Source organism: Gorilla gorilla, chromosome 4 (genome assembly GCF_029281585.2).
Source record: "Gorilla gorilla gorilla isolate KB3781 chromosome 4, NHGRI_mGorGor1-v2.1_pri, whole genome shotgun sequence".
NCBI lineage: Eukaryota > Metazoa > Chordata > Mammalia > Primates > Hominidae > Gorilla > Gorilla gorilla.
In genome coordinates, this window is record NC_073228.2 from 32554933 (window position 1) to 32579474 (window position 24542).

General features: G+C 41.5%; 1 long non-coding RNA gene across 1 annotated transcript in view; it reads left to right on the plus strand.

The window, feature by feature from the left end:
- Nucleotides 1-8046: 8046 nt before the first annotated feature.
- Nucleotides 8047-24542, plus strand: part of LOC109026839 (uncharacterized) — a 63491-nt gene continuing 46995 nt past the window's right edge. Inside the window, exon 1 of the long non-coding RNA XR_010133595.1 lies at nucleotides 8047-8218. This is a non-coding gene — a long non-coding RNA (uncharacterized lncRNA). The remainder of the gene's footprint in view (nucleotides 8219-24542) is intronic.

Below are 24542 nucleotides of genomic sequence, written 5' to 3' on the forward strand. Positions count from 1 at the left end.
GTGTCTCTGCAAGAGAGGCACACTGGAACCCTGGAGTAGCTGTTCCCTAAATGGGAGGGGAGCTGCATGGTGCACGGGGTGAACTGTGGCAGTTGTGAAGACACACCACTTGGCTCTCCGTTCAAGAAAGAACTTCCATTCAGCTGCAAGGAGAGTGGTTAGTTGACAGCCTCCAGCTGCAGCAGCTTCAGACCACCTCAGTTTTCAAGCTAAGGCCACACTCTTCCTGAATGGTCTCCAGATAATAACCGAACATAGTGGAAGTACTAGGGGCTGGCTATTTCTGGCCAATGTGGATATCTTCCAATCGGCAATCTTTGCTCTGGAGTTTCCCATTGAGTTGGCCAAAACTGTCAGGTGTGCATTGCATTCTGAGGTGCTCCTGTTCAATCCTGTTTCTTCCCCACTATTTTTTTTTTTTAAACAGAGTTTTGTTTTTGTTGCCCAGGCTGGAGTGCAATGGCATGATCTCAGCTCATCGCAACCTCTGCCTCCCGGGTTCAAGCCATTCTCCTTCCTCAGCCTTCTGAGTAGCTGGGATTACAGGCATGTGCCACCATACCTGGCTAATTTTGTATTTTTAGTACAGATGGGGTTTCTCCATATTGGTCAGCCTGGTCTCGAACTCCCAACCTCAAGTGATCTGCCCACCTCAGCCTCCCAAAGTGTTGGGATTATAGGCATGAGCCACCGCGCCCAGCCTCTTCCCCACTTTTTTTTTTTTCACAAGTGTCAGATTAATATAATGGCCTAAAGGCTTTATCTGTCCAAGCTGCTGATTCTCCCTTTTTTCTTTAACAGGCATTTCACCTGAATCAACTGTTTGTGTTCTTAACTCCATCTCCTCATCTGCTTCCTGGAAGACCCAACTGACATAGATGGTTACAAGAAATGATTTCCTCCTTATAAAACTTTAGGTAAATAAACTCTCTGAGCTTCAGCTTTCCCCCTGTAGAAGGAGCATATTAACTCTCTCACTGGGTATTTGGGAGGCTTAAATATATACGTTTTAGATTTTTATGAGAATTAAATAAGGCAATGCGTGTAAGATGTTTTGCAAACAACCTTGCACATAGTAAATGCAATAACTTATTCAAATGGAAGAGATAAAGCCAACCATGTGTGGAAACGTATTAGCTTTCTTCACTCCTGATGGATATGGCCATTTGCCTGGCACTGGAGAAGTGTTATTTTTTTCCCCGTTGCTATTAACATCTTTACCTTCAGTGAGAAGAGAAGTATTGGTTATGCCAAACCAAGAAGATGAGAATAGACCTTAAGTACAAGTGATTGTAGTGGTTTTTAGAAATACATATATATAATATTTAAGAACATATATGTACATATATATTTTTTTTGAGATAGGGTCTTGCTCTGTCTCCCAGGCTGGATGGAGTGCAGTGGCACGACCACAGCTCACCACAGCCACAAGCTACCAGGCTCAAGTGATCCTCCGAGGTTAGCCTCCCAAGTAGCTGGGACTACAAGTGCATGCTACCACACCCAACTAGTTTTTAAATTTTTTGTAAAGACAGGGTCTTGCTATGTTGCCAGGGCTGGTCTTGAACTCCTGGGCTCAAGTGATCCTCCTACTACGGCCTCCCAAAGTGCTGGGATTACAGGCATGAGCCACTGTGCTCGGTTATATATTTTTAAGTGATATAATAATGACAATGAAAATTTGAGATGAAAATTGAATTGTGATTATATAACCAAATGATTTAAATCTACAATGTTTAAACAGGAAGAACACTATACATTTTCCATATCTGAAAACTCTATTACAAGATTGGGTAATTTATTCTTCTGCAATGAATTTTGATGTAGTATTCACGAGTCCATAACCAAGATATATTTTAGTTTTCAATAATATGTGGTTTCCTTTTTAAATCAAAACTTTTCATTTGATTTCATTCTCATATATAAAAATGTACACATCACTTTTGGCTAAGTTTTTGGCAAAGCTAGAAAGTGGAATACCATTAGGAACTTTATCCAAATGCTTAGAAGAGCATAGCTCAGCAAAAAAAAATTTACCCATCTAGAGGCTATAAACTGCCTATGGTAAGGTTTGTGCTGAGTTTAAGTCACATCTGAAGTAAATTTATGGTACAGGTATTTATTAAAGTATTTATTACTTCCTCTAGCAAGTCCTTCAGCTAGTGGAATTTTAAGACATGTAACCTGGAGTATTGACTTAATTATATTCTGTATTTGATTTTAATGGAGAAACTAATCATTACAGTGCATGAAACCATAAGATAGAAATAACCATCCTTTAGGAGACAGGCTAAGCTTTTTATGTTTAATTTGGTAATTTTCTGACAGCCACACCATTTTCTGCACCTGTTGTTTTAAAAATTAATTTGGAAGAAATTTTCTTATTGTAGGTGGACAATTTGAAAATGAAAAATTCTTACCCTGTGAATTTCTCACCCAGAGCACTTTCTTTAACTTTTCCACCAAGGACGTCCCCCTCCCTTCAACTCAAATTGATGAATGAACAAGTTTGAATGCACATGCTCTTCCTGGGGAAAAAAAAAAATTTTTTTTTTTGTTATCTCTGTTGGTTTTGCCAGTTAGAATGAGAAGACTGCTTTTTCTGTTTCTTAGAATATTATCCTAAATTTCTGTTTCAACCACTGTCCTAATAACCTCCCTGAATGATCAGTTGGATATAAAATCATAAAGACACGCCGGGTTTGGAATAATAACCACATTTCCCCCACCCTTCTACTTTAAAAAGACGTTAAACCTTAACATCATATAATCCACATATTCCATACCTAGTCATTAGTTGCTATTTCACAAAAGTAAAGTCACCAACATGTCACTCATGTAATATTTCTTTCTGTTCCACTGCTCCTGCCTGCAACTGTTTAGAAGCTCTTCCTATCCCTGTCCTTGCTTCCAACATTGCACACATTTTCTTCTCGTGCTTAAAAATAAATGTCAAGTTCTTGATCTTTTGTTAAAGATTCATTGCCAAAGATGGTTTCACAGCAGGAGCCTTCCTAGGGAGAGAGTTGGCTCACATTCCTGCTAAGAATGTAACCTGGGAATGATGGAAAAATAATTATAATCAATGTCAGAGAGCATATGGGTTTCTACCGAGAAGGCTGCCAAGTAGGACCTGCACTAATCCTTTCCATCCATTATCAGCCAGTTGACTCTAGCAGAAAAATTCCTCATATTTGGATAAATGAAAGTCCAAATCTCACACATATTTCTCCCACATCTGAGAGGTTTCTGAGTGAAACCAGTGAATGCCTTGCATTTCTGAAGCTTAGTTTCCATAAAACTACATTATTGTGTTTTCTTGTCTGTAAATGTGGGATTGCCTTATTTCTACTGCATCCTTTAATGTGGGTGACCCACTAAGGTCAGTACACACATAGTGAAAGAAATGAGGCCATTCTAATATGTACATTGAAAAGAACCACATTTTAAAAGCTTTGTGCTGATGTGTGTTTCGGCTGGATATACCCCAACAGTATGTGTCGTTTTCTAAAAGAGGAATTATGCTGAGTTAATTAAGTGGAAGCAGAAACACCTGGTGCATATCATTATGGAATAAGGCCCTGGGTGATTTAATTAAGATCTTTATTGTTACCAAGTGGCTTTCCAAGTATTTTTCCACTGAACTTATATTTTACTTTACCCTCCACCCTGCTTCTCTTCAGATATATGCCAGGTGGTATATAGTTCCTTTTTTTTTTTTGAGACAGTCTAGCTCTGTTGGCCGGGCTGGAGTGCAGTGGTGTGATCTCAGCTCACTGCAACTCCTGCCTCTCGGGTTCAAGCGATTCTCGTGCCTCAGCCTCCCAAGTAGCTGGGATTACAGGCACATGCCACCGAGCCAAACTAATTTTTGTATTTTTAGTACAGATGGGGTTTCACCATGTTGTCCAGGCTAGTCTCGAACTCCTGGCCTCAAGTGATCCACCCATCTTGGCCTCCCAAAGTACTGGGACTACGGGCGTGAGCCACCATGGCTGGCCGGTATACAGTTCCTTTTAGGAGAGAATTTTCTCTCTGTAGAATCTCTGAATACAGGCAAACCAGACATGAATTTGAATTCTCCTTATAAGCTTCTGTGGTTAAAGGATTAGAGCAACTTGCCTCTTTTCTACATAGCAAAAAGATAAAATTCAGCCCGTCCTAAACCAACATTCTCTTATTTTCTAAGCATCAATAAATCAATAAACACAATAAATATGCCTTCTTGTTAAAAAAAAAACACAGAGTAGACAAAGCAGGGGCATTCTGATTTAGAATAGATGATTCTTCCAATATTTAGAACACCTCAAGCAAGGAGAAAAATGAACTGGAAATGAGGTTGCTGTTTGCTAGTATGGAGTTCCATTCATAGATCTAGCACTCAACACAGATACAATAAATTGGGCAGTGGCCTCTCAGTCCTCTCTGCTCCAGTGGAAATATTCGGTATGGCTGTCCAGCTCTCAAGTCATATTCTAAAACAAAGACTTTAAAAGACAAATCGTATATTGATATTGTGATGCCACTCAGCCATATAACTTGGCCCCAGATCCCACTGCTAGAGTTATAAAGATGAAATAATTTTTGGCTGGGAACAGTGGTCACACCTGTAATCCCAGCACTTTGGGAGGCTGAGGCAGGTGGATCACTTGAGTCCAGGAGTTTGAGACCAACCTGGGTAACATGGTGAAACCCTATATCTATTAAAAAAAAAAAAAAAAAAGAGAGAGAGAGAGAGACTGGGCATGGTGGCTCAAATCTGTAATCCCAGCACTTTGGGAGGCTGAGGCAGGTGGATCACTTGAGCCCAGAAGTTTGAGACCAGCCTGGCCAACATGGTGAAACACCATCTCTACTAAAAATATAAAATTAGCTGGGTGTGGTGCTGTGTGCTTGTAGTCCCAGCTACTCGGGAGGCTGAGGCAGGAGAATGGCATGAACCCGGGAGGCGGAGCTTGCAGTGAGCAGAGATCGTGCCACTGCACTCCAGCCTGGGTGACAGAGTGAGACTCTGTCTCAAAAAAAATAATAATAATAATAAAGAAAGAAAATGAGGGATCTACCCCAATGCTGCATTATCAGCTTTCAGGAAGACTTGTATTTTACTTCTTATTCACCTGCCCTCCCACCTCACCAGCATATATCTATAAAACCTATGAAAACTTCAGGGTGACCAATATCCCTAAAATACACCTGGGTGCAATTCTGTATTTGTAGGGTAAAATGAGTCAGATGTGGACATCCTCACACAGCAACTATTCAGAGGAGGATGAAAACCAGAACTCAAAGACTTAAAGCATTTTTAACTGAGAAAAAAAATTCTAGCTATATCTCTGCAACTGGTTTGACAGAACCTAGAAATCAAATTTTCCAAATACTGGTCCCATGTGTTTTGTGAGGATACTACGTATATCATCAAAAGGCTCCATAGTTCATTTGGTGTGGTGGCCAAATAAGATTATAGAAGTTTTCTTTTTCTTGAGCAGGCTGTACTGTGCTTATTAATAATAAAAACACTTCACCCACTTGTTCAGTATAAAGGCAGGCTCTAACGCCCTAGTGAATTGTGTCGTCAAGTTTATTAGTAAGTTGATTATTTAGAAATCAAAATTCCATAAACCCAGTGGTATAAATGGTAGTTAAATTCCAAGCATAAATCCCAAATAGGATTGACTTCTAAGTCATGGGAGCAAAACCAAGGCTGAGTTCCAGCTGCTGGGAGTGAACACCTGTGCTGGTTCTTCTCCATTTATTACCTGCTCAGTGCTCTGGAAGGCCAGCTTCCTACAGACTGATTTGTTCACCTGGGCTCCCTTGCTGGCTGGCTTTCAGTTGGCTTCAGCCAAGAAGGGGCACAGACTAGAAACAGGAGATGGGAGAAGGTGGGGTATTTCTTCATCTGTTCCTCTCCTGCTTAGCTGCCAGCAACTGGCAATGGCTATGTCCCTCCAAGACTATATTTCTAGCTGGGAAGCCTCTTCCACAGCCCCAGCCCTTACTGGGCTCTGGGAATATGGTTCCTTCCCTTTGGCCCCCAGTCTTTGGGGTATAACAGCTCCTTGCTCTTGCTCCTCGCTGGTATCTGAACATCCTGTGCTGGTTTTCTTAACCCTGTCTATGCCTCAGAGAATAATCTCTTCATTACAGTTTCTTCATTTGTACCATCTAAGGAGAATTTCATTGATCAAGATCCTGACCAGCTGGGCGAGGTGGCTCACGCCTATAATTCCAGCACTTTGGGAAGCTGAGATGGGTGGATCACCTGAGATCAGGAGTTTGAGACCAGCCTGGCCAACATGGTGAAACCCCGACTCTATTAAAAATACAGAAATTAGCTGAGTGTGGTGGTTTAAGCCTGTAATCCCAGCTACTCGGGAAGCTGTGGCAGGAGAATCACTTGAACCTGGGAGGCGGAGGTTGCAGTGAGACGAGGTCGCGCCACTGCACTCCAGCCTGGGTGACAGAGTGAGACTCCATCTAAAAAACAAAACAAAACAAAACAAAACAAAAAAAGACCCTGACCAAGAGAGTGAAGGAGGAAGAAGAGGAAAAAAATATTTCATGTTTCTTTCCTGAGTGTAGGAATCCCTGGTGGAATTTCAGACATGATAATTCATGGATCTAACAGGTATTAATCAGGTTCCTCTTATAAGCCATTCATAATGAATAAAGTAGATCTAGTTCCTGCCCTCAACAATAAACACACACATGAATAACCAAAATAGGTACACGTTTTGGAAAATCTTACGTAGGAAATAAACAGGGTGCACTGATAGAGTCACTCATGGGGGAGAGCAGTTTTGGATAGGGTGGTCAGGGAAGGCCTCTCTGAGGAGGTGACAGTTAACTGAGACCTCAAGGTTGAAAAGGAAACAGCCACCGTGCAAAGATCAGGCAAAGGGCAGGGAACATGTGTTCCAGGCAGAAGGAGCTGAAAGTGTAAAGGCTTGGAGGTGGGAAAAGAGCTTTGTGGGAAAACCAGGACGTATGGCAACTGTTTGACTTTGGAGGAAATTAAAGACATATTTGCAAGCCACATGGAGAGTGGAAGGAAGACAAATGCGACTGGAGGAAGGGCCAGGTGGAGAGTGGGAGAGACGAGGCTGGACAGGAGCTCAGAGAATGTAGGGCAGGCCCTGTAGGCCAAGGTGAAGATGACGGTTTTTATTCCAAGTGTAGTGGAAAGCCAAGAAGAGTTTTAAAGAGCAGAGTCATGCAATCTGGTTTATCTTTCTAAAAGATCGCACTTGCTGCTCTATGAAGAAGGACTTGGGGAGAAACAAGTAGAATCAGGGAGAACAGTCCGAGGGCGATTAAAATAATCCAGACGGAAGATGACTACGTTTTAGTCTGAAGTGATGGGAGTGGTGATGGAGAAAAGCAGATGTCTGCGAGTTTTATTTTGGAGATAGAGCCACAGGACTTGGTAAGGATTGGGCATGCGGGAGGCAAGGGGAAGGGAAGAGTCAAGGAAGCCTCCCAGGTTGCTGGCTTGGGCCTCTGTCTGGAGGGTGAAGCTATTTATGGAGAGGTGGAAGACTAGGGGAAGAATAAGGATGGAAAGATTTTTAAGATGAAGATGTCCACGAGACATCCAGGGGAAATATCAAGCCGGTAGATGGCTGCCTGAACCTGGAGCCCAGATGACAAGTTTGAGCTGGAGGATCTTTTTTCTAATCTCTTAGTGGTCAAGTAGGCATCTCGGGTCAACCCAGCTTATGCCAAAAGAGACCTCCACCAGGCCTGTATGGACCTGTTAAAACTCTATATGGGGCTTAGATGTGAAGCCCCACTTAGTAAAAAGCATCCCTATACCCTGCTTTGTCATAAGTACACATATTTTCTTTGAAGAAAAGGATTGCTAGTCAAAAACAAGATTTGAGAATTCCTAGGTCGCTGACTTAATACCCTCATAATCTTGCCCCTAGAGTTCCAATTTTAACATGACTTAATGGTATATTTAAAGAGAAAGCCCCAGAGTCCAGTTGGAGTGACAGACAATATTGTCCTCATGGGGAGACATGGGCCCATAGTAAGAGATAAAGTTCCAAAGCTTTTCCTTCTGGTTGTCATGGCAACAGCAGCAAGCGCTCTGGAAGTGGGAAGGAGGACAAGGAGGAGAGAGGAGCAACCAGAAGTATGGTGGCTGTTAGTCTGCAGAAAATAATTCAAGACAGATATTTGCAAGCTGCATGGAGCACACGCCCTGTACATCCAGGTTAGTTGTAAGTATACAGTTTGTAAGTGGACAATTTGTTCTTTTTAAGAACCAGAGATACACATAAAAGCTTTGTCAGACTAGGGGGCCAAGAGTACATCATGCATCTGTTTATCCCTTGTACTCAGTGGACTGCCTGGGGCTCCATGTACTTGAATAAATGAGCAAATGAGGTCTCAAAAGAAGAGTCACTACCCTGCTTATTTCATATGGGTTCAAAAGTTGCCAGGTGGATAGAGCCTTTGGATAAAGATTTTAGTTTACATCAGAACCATATGCATATTGTGGTCAGTGATTACAGAGTGACAAGAAGTGAAAAGAAGGCTAGCCCCCAAGCCAAAAGCCCAAGTCGGTGGGAAGTGGGACGTAGGTCTCGTTCCCCAAGATTGAAGCTGAAAATTATTCACTAACCATGGATAGGATGTTATATAATTGTACACTTCCCATCAGGATCCAGTTTATGATAGTTTTGGACTACATTCTTTTTTTTTTTTTCTTTCTTTTTTGAGACAGAATCTCGCTCTGTTGCTCAGGCTGGAGTGCAGTGGGGCGATCTTGGCTCACTGCAACCTCTGCCTCCCGGGTTCAAGAGATTCTCCTACCTCAGCCTCCCGAGTAGCTGGGACTACAGGCGTGTGCCACCATGACCAGCTTTTTTTATTATTATTATTTTTAAATAGAGATGGGGTTTCACCATATTGGCCAGGCTGGTCTCAAACTCCTGGCCTCATGTGATCCTCCTGCCTTGGCCTCCCAAAGTGCTGGGATTACAGGCGTGAGCCACCACACCCGGCCTGGACTAGATTCTTGAGGTGATTAAATATCATCTATAACTGGGAATGTAACAAAGGCTGTGGAAGTAAGGAAAGGTGATGGTGTGATAAAGAGTATAGACAAAAGGGCATGGATTCCTGCCTACCCTAAAAACAAGGAGACTTGAGGAGTTAAACTTTGTTCAAGAGAGTTTAGTATATCTGATGCACACAAATATCCAGATATTTGAAAAGGAAAACCCCCAGTGCTGTGGACCCTTGGAGAGCCTATTAAAATATCCCTCAAGACCTTTCATCTGTCTTTGCTCTAATTCTGTACTCACCAAGCAATCAATATTTTCATCACTAATTCTGTTTCTTTATATGCTGAAAAGGATACCCTGAATAAAAAACACGCATGTCTGATAATAGGAAAAGTACATTCCCCTCTCCAAATTGCACTGATAATAAAATTCAGACACCTTATCAAGGACTTCCAGCCCTCCTGATTGGCCTCTGATGACCTCTGTGATCTCAGCTGCTGTCCCTCTCCCCTGTGACACTAAGCTCTAGTCACCTGGACCTTCTTTCCATTCCTGCAATACCACAGACTTCCTGCTCAGTCTGCCCCTTCCAGTTTCACCTGCCAGCCCTGCTCTTCCCCAGATATTCCCATGCTTGGTTACCTCTTACCTGCCCATCAGATCTTAGTTCAAATGTCACCTCCTCAGAGAGATTGCTGTGCCCATTGTTGCAGCCTTTCCCCATTTTACCTCCCCTAATGGTCACTTTCTATCCCTTAGTCTGTTTTCTCTTTCACTAAATAATATCTTATTTGTATACTTGCTTATTATCTGATTCTCTCCATTGGAATACAAGTCCAATGCCACTGTAGCCTCAGCACTTAGCACAGACTCAAGACTCAACAAGTATTTGTTTAATGAATGGAATGTGGGAAAGAATAAAATACGAGCTGCTATAGATGAGAGAGAGGAGATACAAATAGGGAGCACAGACGAGGTAAACAGAACACACACACTGTGATTTTTACAACACACCACTCATTGCAAATACAGCTCATGCATATAGCTTGTCTGTCTGTGTATGTCCCTTTACCCCTACTCTACTTTATTATTATTATTCTTTTAATAGAGACAAGGTCTCACTCTGCCAACCAGGCTTGAGTGCAATGACATGATCATAGCTCACTGCAGCCTCAAACCCCTGGGCTCAAAGGATCCTCCTGCCTTGGCCTCCCAAGTAGCTGGGACTTCCAACGTGCACCACCATGCCTGACTAGTTTTTAAATTTTTTGTTGAGATAGGGTCTCACTATGTTGCCCAGGCTGGTCTCAAATGCCTGGCCTCAAGTGATCCTCCCATCTCAGCCTCCCAAAATGTTGGGATTACCGTGAGCCACTGTACCTGGCTCTACTTCACTTTAGACTGTGAACAACTTGAGGACAAGGACCATCTTGTTCATGTTGGCATCCCCATGACCAAATAAATGTCTGTGGGACACTTTAATGCCCTTCTGATGGAAATGGGAAGTTCAGAGAAAATTTTGAGATTTTCTATTGGGTGAGCGTGGCTTAATTGGCTGGGTGACAGCCTGCCAGAACAAGCAGTTTCTACAAGATAAAAGAAAAAAGATGTGTGGGTAGTGACAGCACCAAAAGATAGCCTACGGTGGGTCTTTTAGCCCTTCCTCCTCTGTAATCTCCATCAGCATCCTCCAGATCTAAAAAGATTCCAGGGAATTGCCTCAAGCTTCCCCCATTTTGCTGCCCCGATTGCCCCCAGATTGCTGCCCTGAACTTTTCCGGCTAAAAATACCATAGCCTCACCTATCACCAGGGATACGGTTAAAAACATAAAAATAAAAATAAAGAAGGAAATGCCAGAGCCATCCCTGTACATAAAAGTTAGACAGGGCTGGGTGCAGTGGCTCACGCCTGTAATCCCAGCACTTTGGGAGGCTGAGGTGGGAGGATGATGAGATCAGAAGTTCAAGACTAGCCTGGCCAATGTGGTGAAACCCTATCTCTACTAAAAAAAAAAAAAAAAAAAAAAATAGCCAGGTGTGGTGGCATGCACCTGTAATCCCAGCTACTCAGGAGGCTGAGGCAGGAGAATCGCTTGAACCCGGGAGGCGAGGTTTCAATGAGCTGAGATCGCACCATTGCACTCCAGCCTGGGTGACAGGTGAGACTCTGTCTCAAAAAAAAAAAAAAAAAAAAAGTTAGACAGAAACAGCTCTCACTTGACAAAAATCCGGAAAGGGACTTAAGAAGACAGGCCAGCTGAAAACAAGGGTGCACAAAAGAGCACCAGTGAGAACCAGCATTCAACAAGGAGTGACTGGAAAGAACTGTTTCATGTTTCAAACATTGCCAGCTGAGTAACATGAGCGCGAACTCGTTATTTAGCTCAACTATATATAGTTTGCATCCTGGAATCCACTCATACTATATATAGTAGAGTTTTATGCGTGCACTTGAACTGATTGTGTGTGCTGGACTGGAGTGTTCTTGTGGTGCCAGAAATGAAGAGAAAATGGAAATCTTCCATGGGCCCATGGGTATGTTCATTACCACTGTTGCCATTTTCACAAATGTATGACAGTGGCAGAAAGCTAATTGAGACCAGCCATGGAATAACAGGGCAGAAACGGGTAAGGAATACTTTGGTTTAAGGATTTCTCTTGGAAAGGTGCCTCCTTTCCATCTATTCCTTGTGGAGTATTTAAAGACTGCCTGTGGTCGTCGATCAGAAACAATATATATTAAGAGAAAGTTTCAAGGTCCAAATAATACCGAGGTGTTGTACCAAAAAAAAAAAAAACACACAAAAATAATTTATTGTCTGGTCTAACTCAACAAAACAGTTCTATCAAACTGCTCATCATTCCCTGGCTCCTAAAATTCAGTTTTTGGAATATAAGTAATTTTTTTGAACTTCTGCTTTTTCTTGATTAGAACAGCAATTTTTCTGACCTGCTTTGAAAAGTACAGTGTTCTCTGGATAGCCTATTTCAGGCCAAAAAAACTCTTATTTTAAATCAGGAGTCTCAAATCTCTTTTGAAAAGCTGCTTTTTTAGGTCAGGCGCAGTGGCTCACGACTGTAATCCCAGCACTTTGAGAGGCTGAGGCGGGTGGATTACTTGAGTCTAGGGCTTCGAGACCAGCCTGGCCAACATGGTGAAACCGCATCTCTACAAATAATCCAAAAATTAGCCAGGCATGGTGGCTCATGCCTATAGTCCCAGCTACTTGGGAGGCTGAGGCAGGAGGATGATTTGAGCCCGGGATGCAAAGGTTGCAGTGAGCCAAGATGGTGCCATTGCACTCCAGCTTGAGAACACAGTAGTGTTTTTTTGGTGGTTTTTTTTTTTTTTTGCAATGGAGTCTCACTCTATCGCCCAGGCTGGAGTGTATTGACTGCAATCTCGGCTCACTGCAACCTCCGCCTCCTGGGTTCAAGCGATTCTCCTGCCTCAGCCTCCTGAGTAGCTGGGATTACAGGCACCAGTCACCATGCCTGACTAATTTTTGCATTTTTAGTAGAGATGGGGTTTTGCCATGTTGGCCAGGGTGGTCTCAGACTCCTGACCTCAGGTGATCCACCAGCCTTGGCCTCCGAAAGTGCTGGGATTACAGGTGTGAGCCACCATGCCCTGCCAAGAGTAGTGTTTTTACTGTCCAATATCTAACATCCCTTCCTGATAATATACCCCAGTTTCACTTTTCTACCTATGCACTTCAGATGAAGCACTTCACTCCTATGCCCACAGTGGGGCATGTAACCTAGACTAAGCCAATGATGGCATGCTCTCTTTGGCGACAGTGATTGATGAGATGGGCAAAGGATTAAAACTGGGCCAATCAAAGCCCATAAGACTCAATTCTGGAACTTCTATGGAAGCTATTAGAGGAAAAGTGGCTCTTTCTTCCATAATTGGTTGTCGTGATGTTGATAGCCCGTAGCTGCTGGTGACCACTGGCAGGGTCTGAGAACAGAACCAACTCTGAGGAAGCAGAGCTGTGGACTGGATCCTTGTGTTCTCTAGTTTAATTCCTGAGTCAAGCTGTGCCTGAAGGTCTAGGCCTGGACTTTTCAGTTTACCTCAATCAATTCCCTTTCTTTGCTTAAATCAGCTGGGGTTGAGTTTTCTGACACCTGCATCAGATGCACGTGGAGCTTGCAGGAAAATGCGGTGCTTGAGGAGGGGAGGATTCAGTGGGTTGAGAATTCATGGAGCTGGTGGGAGCAATTGGCATGAGGGTCTACCAGGAAAGGTCTAGAGATAGCTCTATGGATCTCAGTCTACTGATTGAAGATCCTGATCTTCCAAGTAATTTTTATTTTAATTTAACTGTGTGTTTCATGATTCAAAAATCAAAACTAAATAGGAAGGTATACACAAATAGTTTCCATTCATTCCTTTGCCCCTCTTTCCTCCATGGGTAACAACTCTAATTTTTGGTCTATTCTTCAGTGTTTATTTATGCATATACAATCAAATATGAATATATTTTAAAAAGATATTATGCTTCGCTCTGTTCTACATGCATTTTATTTCTTCAATATATGTTCATTCAAAGAGTACCCTTCCTTGAAACTCTGTAGTGCTTTTGAATATTCCTGGTCACCTTCCACATAATACTTCAAGTGGCTCAGAGACTCATCTATCATATGCTACCACTTCTCTGCTCTATTACCTTGGAGACATCTTGGTTTAATACTGGAGAATCCTATTTCACTGGTGTCAGAAAATTACAATCAAGCAGCTAAAATATGGATCTGACTGTAAGTTAAAAAAAGAGAAACACACTTAGAAAGTCTAATATGAATAATACTAACAAACAGAGACTATTGCAAGGGGAAGGGAATTGCTACAAAAATAAAAAAGCTATGAAAAACCTAAATTTTCAGCCAAAGAGAGATTAACATTGATGGACAGGTACATAGGCAAATATCCCAGAAAGAAGAGTAGTGTATTAATTGCCACCAAATGATCTATGATTTTGAATTCAGTCAAAATTCAGTCCTCTTAGTTGGGCAAAAACCCCTGATCAAAGCAATACACTGGCCCACATGCTTTTAACATTCACAGATGTCTTACTAACCCTTTCAACCGACAGTGACTTAAACAGGGCTTAGATCCAGCCTGACAGCCTCGGAACTGAAAACGTAGGATAATTCACTTAGGGCAATGTGAAAAAGAACATTTCAAACTGAGCCTACACGGTGGAAGATCTAAAATTAGTCTTTTTCTAAAAAGTTATATTCAGCCTTTAGTATGGGAGAAAATATCTAAAAATAGGAATTTCAATAAAACGATGGAGTGCAAATGAAAGATAATCTGCAGATACACGTAATTTCACTGCAGACAGACTTGATAATTCACCCTGTTCTGTTAGGCATTTGGCACTTGGATGGACTGAGCCCAGTGCTTGGCATGACCTGGTTGCTGACTACGTCTTTGTGGGTGAATGAACACATGAATGTCTCTGCATAGTGTGTTCATCATTTTTCCCATAATACGTAGGGGCAAATCACCATCTGTAGATGATAACTTCTTGTGTTTTAGTTCTTATGCAAGGGCTTCTTAGCTGTATTTGATAGGAAAAAACTATTGTAAGAAAAGGAAATTGCCATTAGATCTCATTTTTCTGGCCACATTTTTTTCTGTTATATTACAAAACTGTGTATTGATACACTTAGGGGAGGTTGATGTTTTCTCTGGATTGGTTAGATTTTAAATGAGTTACATAAACATATTTCTATTTTTATGGTCTCATGCACGTCTTAATTAGAAGTAAATGAGTCAGGGAATATGTTCTTTTATCCTATAATAAATTAGTATTTATTGCTTACTTTCCTTTTGATCTTCTAAAATTCTAACTAGGGAGTTAGAAGAGTCAGGAGAAAAACATTTTTAAATTTTTAGATAAATATATTTGCCATTTGTGTTTTATCAAGCTACAAAACCCAAGGAATAAATAAAAATTCAAAGCAGACATTTTCAAAGATAATAAGCCTTATAACAATATACTGCAGTTTCTGTAAGTCATAGACTTAAAAATTAGGGTTAAAGTTTTACCTTTTTGGTCTGAAAAATGAAATACTTGTTCATTGTACAGATGATACTGTGAATGCATTTCCAGATTCTAGGATCTTAGGAACAATTGTTGAACATACTTTATATATAATATGTGCTATTTTAAATTAAGATACGTGGTTTATGGTATTGCCAAATTGCAATAACTTTATTTTGGGTGCAATAAGGCAATCAAATAACATGTATTTTGGAGCTAATGCTATTATTCTAAGAAAGCACATTTTACAAGGGCTAATTCAGCATTAAACTTATTCCAGTCATAAATCCGTAGACTCAAAATGTGATTTAGCTCATGGATTTACACTTGTAAAATAAGCAAGGTTTTAATTAAAAGTCAATAGATTATGCCTAAGCATCAATGAATTTTTTGCCCTCGGGCATAAACCATTTCTATATTAAGTAGCCTAATAGAAAACACTTTACTTTCAAGGTTTTATTTCTTCACCAACACACCATGTATGAAACAATCCATTCTTGGCACAATATATTATACAATGGAGTTTGATTATTTACATATGTTTCTGCCATTTACAAAACCCATATTGCCCTCAGAAGGTAGTACAGGGTATATTAGGCTACAGACTACAAACAACAGAAAAATAAATTGGTCCATGATTTGAGTAGACTAGAATGTGTAACCAAGGAACAATGGAGACACTCCTTGTTTGTGGCTTTTTTAGAATGTAGTAAACAACTGTCTTTCAGGATGGGCCACCAACCAAAAATTGTAACAAAACAAAATCTTAAGGAAGTCTTGCAGAAGAGAAAGTAGTGCATTAGATGAGCAATCCAAAGAGAAAAAATAGAGACAATGAAATGCGCAAGAAGATTTGGCCATGAGGAATCAGAACTTTATGTGTAACTTAACTAATCCAAGTCTGATTCTGTTATGATGCAGACCTAACAATCTAAAAACAAGTACCAGATCTAAAAACACATGGATCTAAAAACAACTACAACAATTAAAATCTTCCACTCTATTTCTTCTCTCTCTTTTTTTTTTTTTTTTTTTTTTGAGATGGAGTTTCACTGTTGTTGCCCAGGCTGGAGTGCAATGGCACGATCTTGGCTCACTGCAACCTCCGCTTCCCAGGTTCACGCCATTCTCCTGCCTCACTCTCCTGAGTAGCTGGAATTAGAGGCGCCCAACACCAAGCCCAGCTAATTTTTTGTATTTTTAGTAGAGACGGGGTTTCACTATGTTGGGTAGGCTGGTCTCGAACTCCTGACCTCAGGTGATCCACCCACCTTGGCCTCCCGAAGTGCTGGGATTACAGGCGTTAGCCACCGTGCCCAGCCTATTTCTTCTCTCCTAACAGCTAACTGTGCCTTTACTGAGCTTCCACTTCATCATACTTTGCTCATCAAGGATCTTTGATTCACTTTTACTCTTTACTAATTTAATTGACAATGATGCTGTTATAAATATCATATTATTCTTCATGAAATTATCTACTTTATAATGACTAAATGTCACCATTAAATTCTAAATCCACTTCCCTCATAAAAATGTCTTTGTGGAATGAGTCATTTTTCTTTCAGCGTTTCTTAGAGCTTCTTATCAGTCATAATTTAAAAAATAGTATCAGGGCACAGATCTGCTAGGTCTCAAATCATTTTACTGGGTGTTTAAGTCTAATACTGCATTGTACCCCTGTTGCATTTGTGTTAGGGCTGTTTGTACTGGATCTGAGGTTTTATGAAGTAGCCAATGAGGGATTAAATTTAGTTTAGGTTAGGTTTTTAGTCACTGGCTATCATAATGTACATTTTCTTTTTTCTTTTCTTTTCTTTTTTTTTTTTTTTGAGACAGGGCCTTGCTCTGTCGCCCAGGTTGGAGTGCAGTGGTGCGATCTCGGCTCACTGCAACCTCGGCCTCCCAGGTTCAAGCAATTCTCCTGTCTCAGCCTCCTGAGTAGCTGGGACTACAGGCTCATGCCACCATGCCCAGCTAATTTTTGTATTTTTAATAGAGACGGGGTTTTACCACATTGGTCAGGCTGGTTTCAAGCTCCTGACCTCAAGTGATCCACCCACCTCGGCCTCACAAAGTGCTGGGATTACAGGCGTGAGCCACTATGTTCGGCCTTACATTTTCTACTATGTACATATATCTGTACATTTCTAGAACATCATGGTTTTGCTGTCTAACTTTGTGGAATTTGCAACTCCTTTAATTATCTCAGAGAATTTTTTAAATCCTTAAAACAAGATTAAATCACTTACATTTAAAAATATAATACATATATTTTTAAATAAATATATACATTATACCCTGTTTGTAGAGAGAAGGAATAACTCCAAACTAAATTCAAATAGATGTGGACATTTCTTTACCCAAGATTCAGTTACTTACAACAGAGAACACTTTGTATAGTTCTCATGGTAAAGGAGAAGTCCTAATGATCAATATTCCACAGAATTCTATCCAACCAACCTGTATTGAGTTGCCTTTTTTCGAATGTTGTTTGCATAGTTTAGGCAAAAAAAAAAAAATGTCCAGAAAGCAGTAATGGGAGAGGAAATAAATTCCTGTAATGTTAAGTTCGTATACATGCACTCTAATGATTTAAACATTACCCAGCACACGTGCTGGTCAGCTCAAGTTGCTACATAAATATAGGTCCCGGGAGGCTAATAAGTCTACCTGTCACCTTTGGGGAACTCTAGTTACAGGTCAGCCATTTCCTCCTCCTGTCCCTAGGTCAACCATTTCCTCTTCCTGTCCCTATGTCTCAGTAAGTGACTTCTGTTTTACATTATCCAGAGTGACCAAGTCCAACTTAAGTAAAACTTCATGTGTTTTTTTGTTTTTGTTTTTGTTTTTTTTTGAGATAGAGTCTTGCTCTGTCACCAGCCTGGATTGCAGTGGCGAGATCTCGGCTCACTGCAACCTCCGCCTCCCGGGTTCAAGCAATTCTCCTGCCTCAGCCTCCCAAGTAGCTGGGACTTCAGGCACACGACACCACACCCAGCTAATTTTTGTATTTTTAGTAGATACGGGTTTCACCATGTTGACCAGGATGGTCTCAATCTTTTGACCTCGTGATCCGCCCGCCTCAGCCTCCCAAAGTGCTGGGATTACAGGCGTGAGCCACCTCACCCGGCCAACATCATGGTTCTTAATGAGAAGTTTCAAATGCCTTTATAGTTAGCTTTCCATGAACAGCCAGGACTAAAGAGCTGTTACTAAAATAGCTGTATTTTCTTTATAGCCAGTTCTTGCCCTGGGACTAAATCATGTTTGGTTAAGGATACTAAATTGAGACAGGCTCCTTCATTTAAAAAAAAAAAAAAGATTAGGACAAGTTCTGCAATGTTTTTGTAATAATTCAAACTGAAAGCAAATGGATGTTCAGTTTTTCAGCCATACAAAAAAGAACGAGTATATATTTCATCTTATTTATTTTTCAAGTTATTGCCAAGAAAAGACAGTTCTTTACACAAACCTATTTGGGCTGAGTTCTCAGAGGTAAAAGAAAATTGACTCAGTACTTGTCTTGAGAAGAAGGATGCTATGGACCCAAAACAAAGAGGGGACTGAGAGGGAACAGCAAAAATGTTACTCACTCAGACTTGAAGGGGCTGTCCTTGATTTGAGATACTTTAGAATAGCTTTAGAATATGTACTTTTTAAAAAAAGAATATTCTGTTAGTGTTTACCTTTTATACTTTTCTTCTTTGAAACCTGGCACTCTCAAATCCAATTACTATTATTATTATTATTATTTTGAGACGGAGTTTTGCTCTTTTCGCCCAGGCTGGAGTGCAATGGTGTGCTCTTGACTCACTGCGACCTCTGCCTCCTGAGTTCAGGCCATTCTCCTGTCTCAGCCTCCCCAGTAGTTGAGATTACAGGTGCCCGCCACCATGCCTGGCTAATTTTTTTATTTTTAGTAGAGACGGGGTTTCACCATGTTGGCCAAACTGCTGAGATTACTGGCGTGAGCCACCATGCCTGCCTATTATTATTATTATTTTTTTAGTGACAGGGTCTCGCTCTGTTGCCCAGGCTGGAGTCCAGTGACGTGATCAAGGCTGGCTGCAGCCTTGACCTCCTGGGCTCAAGTGATCCTTCCACCTCAGCCTCTCAAGTAAGTGGGACAATAAGCATGCACCACCATACTCTGCTCATTTTTATGTTTTTTGTAGAGACGTTGGGGGGGGCGTCTCACTGTGTTGCCCAGGCTGGTCTTGAACTCCTGACCTCAAGTGATCCTCCCACCTTGGCCAATTATTATTTTTATTCTCACTCCCGAACAGCTATACATGTCCCCATTACCTTCCCTCCACCTCTCATACTATATAGCTCCCTAGCTCTTCCTTGGTCTCTTCATTTTACCCTTCTTTGCTCTTTCTTACCTTTCCTCCTGAAGATGGCTTATTACTAAGCAGTGTTTCCAGGTTGTCTGTCACGTCCCAAGCATACATCTTAGGATCGCCTCAGGCCTTTCCTTTCCTCTGCCTACCATGGGCAGCCATGTGCTTGCTGCCCAGTCCTGCGATTCATGAATTCCTCTTGTCCTACTCTGTCCCTTTTCAAATGATAAAGACACTCTAAGGCTGAAAACACATCCAGCTAGAATGAACATGAAAACTGGCCAAAGAAAGAGCCTTCATTTCCCCTTCTCATGTTTAGGAGGAAATACAAGATGTGAGTCTACATCTGTGTTAGCTCACTTAGTTTATACAGTTCCTTCAAGAAAGAGTTTTGATTCTTGGCACTGCCACTTATTGTCTGGGTGATCTTGGACAATTTACTTAACCATTTGCCTGAAATCCTTTCTGGAACAAGGCAATGGTATAAATAAATGAACTCACTCAAACTTAATTTCCTAATTATGGAGGAAATCTAGCATAGAGATTAAAAGCATCGGCTCTGGACTTAACTCTAGTTTGTGGGGAGTCCTGGACTTTCCAGTGACTTGATAGGTGGCCTTAGTTTCCTCATTTGTGAAATAGGGCAAATAATTATGCGGTATCAACCTAATAAGGTTGTGGTGAGCACTGGATGAGAAATGCATAGAAAGCTTCTAAAACAGTGCCTGGCAGTCCATAAATGTTAACTATTACTATCACGAAGGCTGTTATTCTGGGTACCATTGGGCTGGGTGCAGTGGCTCACGCCTGTAATCCCAGCACTTTGGGAGGCTGAGGCAGGTGAATCACCTGAGGTCAAGAGTTCACAACCAGCCTGGCCAACATGGTGAAACCCCATCTCTACTAAAAATACAAAAAATTAGCCGGGTGTGGTGGCGCCTGCCTGTAATCCCAGCTACTTGGGAGGCTGAGGCAAGAGAATGGTGTGAACCCGGGAGGCAGAGCTTGCAATGAGCTGAGATCACACCACTGTACTCCAGCCTGGGTGACAGAGCAAGATTCTGTCTCAAAAAAAAATAAATAAAATAAAAAATAAAGCTCACAGGCTGTATTATAAAGTTAAAAGTGAGATACCATACTTCTAATCACCAGGTCTGTAGAAGAATTTTAAAAAATGTGATATATACCATTTTATGAAAATATATTAAAAGAATTTCAAGCACATTTAAGTAATATTGAGTCTACTTTGTTAACACTCTAAATAGTTTTTGATTTTCTGATTTTATTTTATTGTTCATTTATTAATTTACTTATTTATTTATGTTTTAGAGAGCAGGGTCTTGCTCTGTTGCCAGGGCTGGAGTGCAGTGGCATGATCATAGCTCATTGCAGCCTTGAACTCCTGGGCTCAAGCGATCCTTCTGCCTTGTACTGCAGGCATATGCCACCATGCCTGGCTGATTTTTTGTAGAGATGGGGTTTCGCTCTGTTGTCCAGGCTGGTCTTGAAATCCTGGCCTCCAGCAATTCTCCCTCCTCAGCTTCCAGAAGTGCTGGGATGACAGGTATAAACCATCTTGCCTGGCTTTTTCTGATTTTAGAAGTGAAAACGCACTTGCTTGCCAAAGATTTCAGTTCTTTTGAACTTTAAAAATACATATATAGGTCAGGCACTGTGGCTCACACTTGTAATCTCAGCACTTTGGGAGGCCAGGGCAGGCAGATTGCTTTAGTCCAAGAGTTTGAGCCCAGCCTGGCAGCATGGCGAAACCCTGTCTCTACAAAAGATACAAAAATTAGCCTGGTGTAATTATGCATGCTTTGGTCCCAGGTACTTGGGGATTTGAGGGAGAGGATTGCTTGAGCCCAGGAAGTTGAGGCTATAGTGAGCCGAGATCGCACCACTGCACTCCAGCCTGGGTGACAAAGCGAGACCCTGTCCTCCCCTCCTCCCAAAAAAAAAAAATGCATACGTATATATATGCTGAGTGTGGTGGCTCTTGTCTGTCATCCCAATGCTTTGGGAGGTCAAGGCAGAAGGATCGCTTGAGCCCAGAAGTTCAAGAAGTTCAAGACCAGCCTGGACAACATAGCAAGACCTCGTCTCTACCAAAAGAAAAAAAAATTAGCCAGTTGTGGTGGCAGGTGCCTGTAGTCCTAGCTACTTAGGAGGCTGAAGCTGGAGGATTGATTGAGCCCAGGAGTTTGAGGCTGCAGTGAGCCATGATTGCGCTACCGCACTCCATCCTGGGTGGCAGAGCGAGAGACCCTGTCTCTTAAGAAAAAAAATTACAGGCTGGGCGCGATGGCTCACACCTGTAATCCCAGCACTTTGGGAGGCTGAGGTGGGCAGATCACTTGAGGTCAGGAGTTCAAGAAGAGCCTGGCCAACAAGGTGAAACCCGTCTTTACTGAAAAGATATAAAAATTACGCAGGAGAATTGCTTGAACCTGGAGGGAGGCGGAAGTTGCAGTGAGCCGAGATCGTGCCACCACTGCACTCCAGCCTGGGCAACAGAGTGCGACTCCATCTCAAAAAAAAAAAAAATTACATATGTATGTTAATTTTTTAAAACTAGGGTCAAATACTGTTTATAGCCTGCCTTTTTCATTTAACAATATAAAATGGACATGTTTCCATGTAAACAAATGTGAGTCTACAACATAATTTCTAATGGCTATAAAGCACTTCAACATATGGTTATATCATCATTCATTTAACAAATTTCCTATTGTTGGCAATTAGGACATCTCCAATTTTGCTATTGTAAACAATAATAAAATAACCAACTATCTTTATTTTTGCTCACTCAATCAATTATTTTCCTTAGAAAAAGTCTTGAATGTGTTTCTCGGTTAAAGCGTATGAAAGAAAGAAAGAAAGGAAGGAAGGAAAGAAGGAAGGAAGGAAGGAAGGAGGGAAGAAAGGAAAAGAAAAAGATTTGGTATGTTACCTAATTGACTCCCAGAAGAAGCAGGAGCAATGTACTTGCAACAGTGGTGCATGGGAGCACCTATTTACACACATCTGCCTCAACAATGGGTCTTAGTAAACATTATCTTTGCCAGTCTGGCTACACTGATTCAGTCAAAGAGTTGCCATGTAACCCAAGCTTGGCCAGCCAAACTCCCTCCAGGACTTTGAATCTTGTTTGGAGTGACACAGAGATGGAAGAAACCATGCGGTTGAGCAGTGGGTGAGCAGCTCCTATTACCAAGACATTCTGGAAGCGCCAGGTCACTTTCTGTCTTCTTCGGCCTCCTTAACCTCTCCCATTCCTATTACTCTTTGAGGCCCTCACAGCTTTCCAATAAATTTCCTTTTTCTTAGGTAGCTAGAATTAGTTTTTATAGCTGGTAACCAAACAGAAATACCAAGTTGGTTGTTGAATATGCAAGTCTGGGGCTCAGCTAGGGGGTAGCCTGGGCAGGAGATGTAGATTTGGGAGACACTAACAGTGCTGTAACTGATAAACATACTGAAGATAATATGAACTCCAGAAGGAGATGAAGTTATTATTATTATTTTTTTTTTCTGAAATGGAGTCTCACTCTGGCGCCAGGCTGGAGTGCAGTGGCACAATCTCGGCTCACTGCAACTTCCACCTCCCGGGTTCAAGCGCTTCTCCCAGCTACTCAGCCTCCCAAGTAGCTAAGACTATAGGCACGCGCCACCATGTCTGCTAATTTTTGTATTTTTTGTAGAGACGGGGTTTCAGCATGTTGGCCAGGATGGTCTCAATCTCTCGACCTTGTGATCTGCCCGCCTGCACCTCCCAAAGTGCTGGGATTACAGGCGTGAGCCACCATGCCCGGCTGAAGTTTTCTAATTCCTTTTGTTGTTGTTGTTTTTTGAAACGGGGTCTCACTCTGTTGCTCAGGCTGCAGTGCAGTGGTGCAATCTCAGCCCACTACAACCTCAGCCTCCCGGGTTCAAGCAATTCTCCTGCCTCAGCCTCCCAAACTGGGATTACAGGCGCCTGCCACCACACCCAGCTAATTTTTGTATTTTTCTAGTAGAGGTGGGGTTTTATCATGTTGGCCAGGCTGGTCTGGAACTCCTGATCTCAAGTGATCCACCTGCCTCAATCTCCCAAAGTGTTGGGATTACAGGCATGAGCCCCTGGCCGCTCCTTCTAATTCCTAACCTAGTTCTTAGTAAAGTACTATAAATATTTTAAAGACATGATCTTGCTCTGTTGCCTAGGCTGGAGTGTGGTGGCCCAATCATAGCTCACTGTAATCTCGAACTCCTAGGCTCAAGGGATCCTCCCGCCCCAGCCTCCCAAGTACCTGAGACTATAGGTGTGCACTACCACACCTGGATAGTACTAATTTCTTTAGAACAAATTTGATTTTTTATTTATTTCACTGCCTTAGAAAACTATCAGAGGAAGCAAACTAACCATATTGGTTGACTTAAATAGCGTAGATATGTTTATTTATTTATTTATTTTGTTTTGTTTTCGTAGATATGTTTTATCTTGGAAAAAATACACACACACATTCATAGGATAAATATTGTAAAATTGTTTTTTTCTTAAATAAAACCATGTCAGGCAGAAAACATTTTTGAACTGGAGCCCAGGTTCACCGGGGACATTTCCTTAAAATTTGAATTAGTCTTTCTTAGGCCTGTATTCTCACAGTAGCGCCTAGCAAAGAAGACATTACACTTCGTTTGATTTAGAGCTTCTCATTTCCATTCTGAAAAGAAAGCCCAAACTCCAAAATGTCAGTCCAGAAATGTACCCTAAGAGTCCCAAACAGTATTGTGTAGAATAATACATTCTATTTGTCTTGAAGCAGTTTTGCCATGGAACTACCTGGAATGTAATGCCAGTTTCCTCAATATTTATATGCTCAAATGAGCAGAGTTCAGTATCATATGTGGTAGTTACTGAAGAAAAAGATCTTTTCTGAAAAGATGAGAAATCATGAAAAGAGTGTCCTAGTGCTGACTCTATTAAGCCTGCAAAAGCACGAAGAGGGTTGGGAGAAGGAGCAATTAGAAAGTCAGGTGCCCTACTGTGGTTATACCATGCCTAAATTTGGGTAAATGAGTGCCCTTAAACGATCTAAGAACAGTGCCTGGCAACTAGCAATAGTGCCTGGGTCAAATATATGTT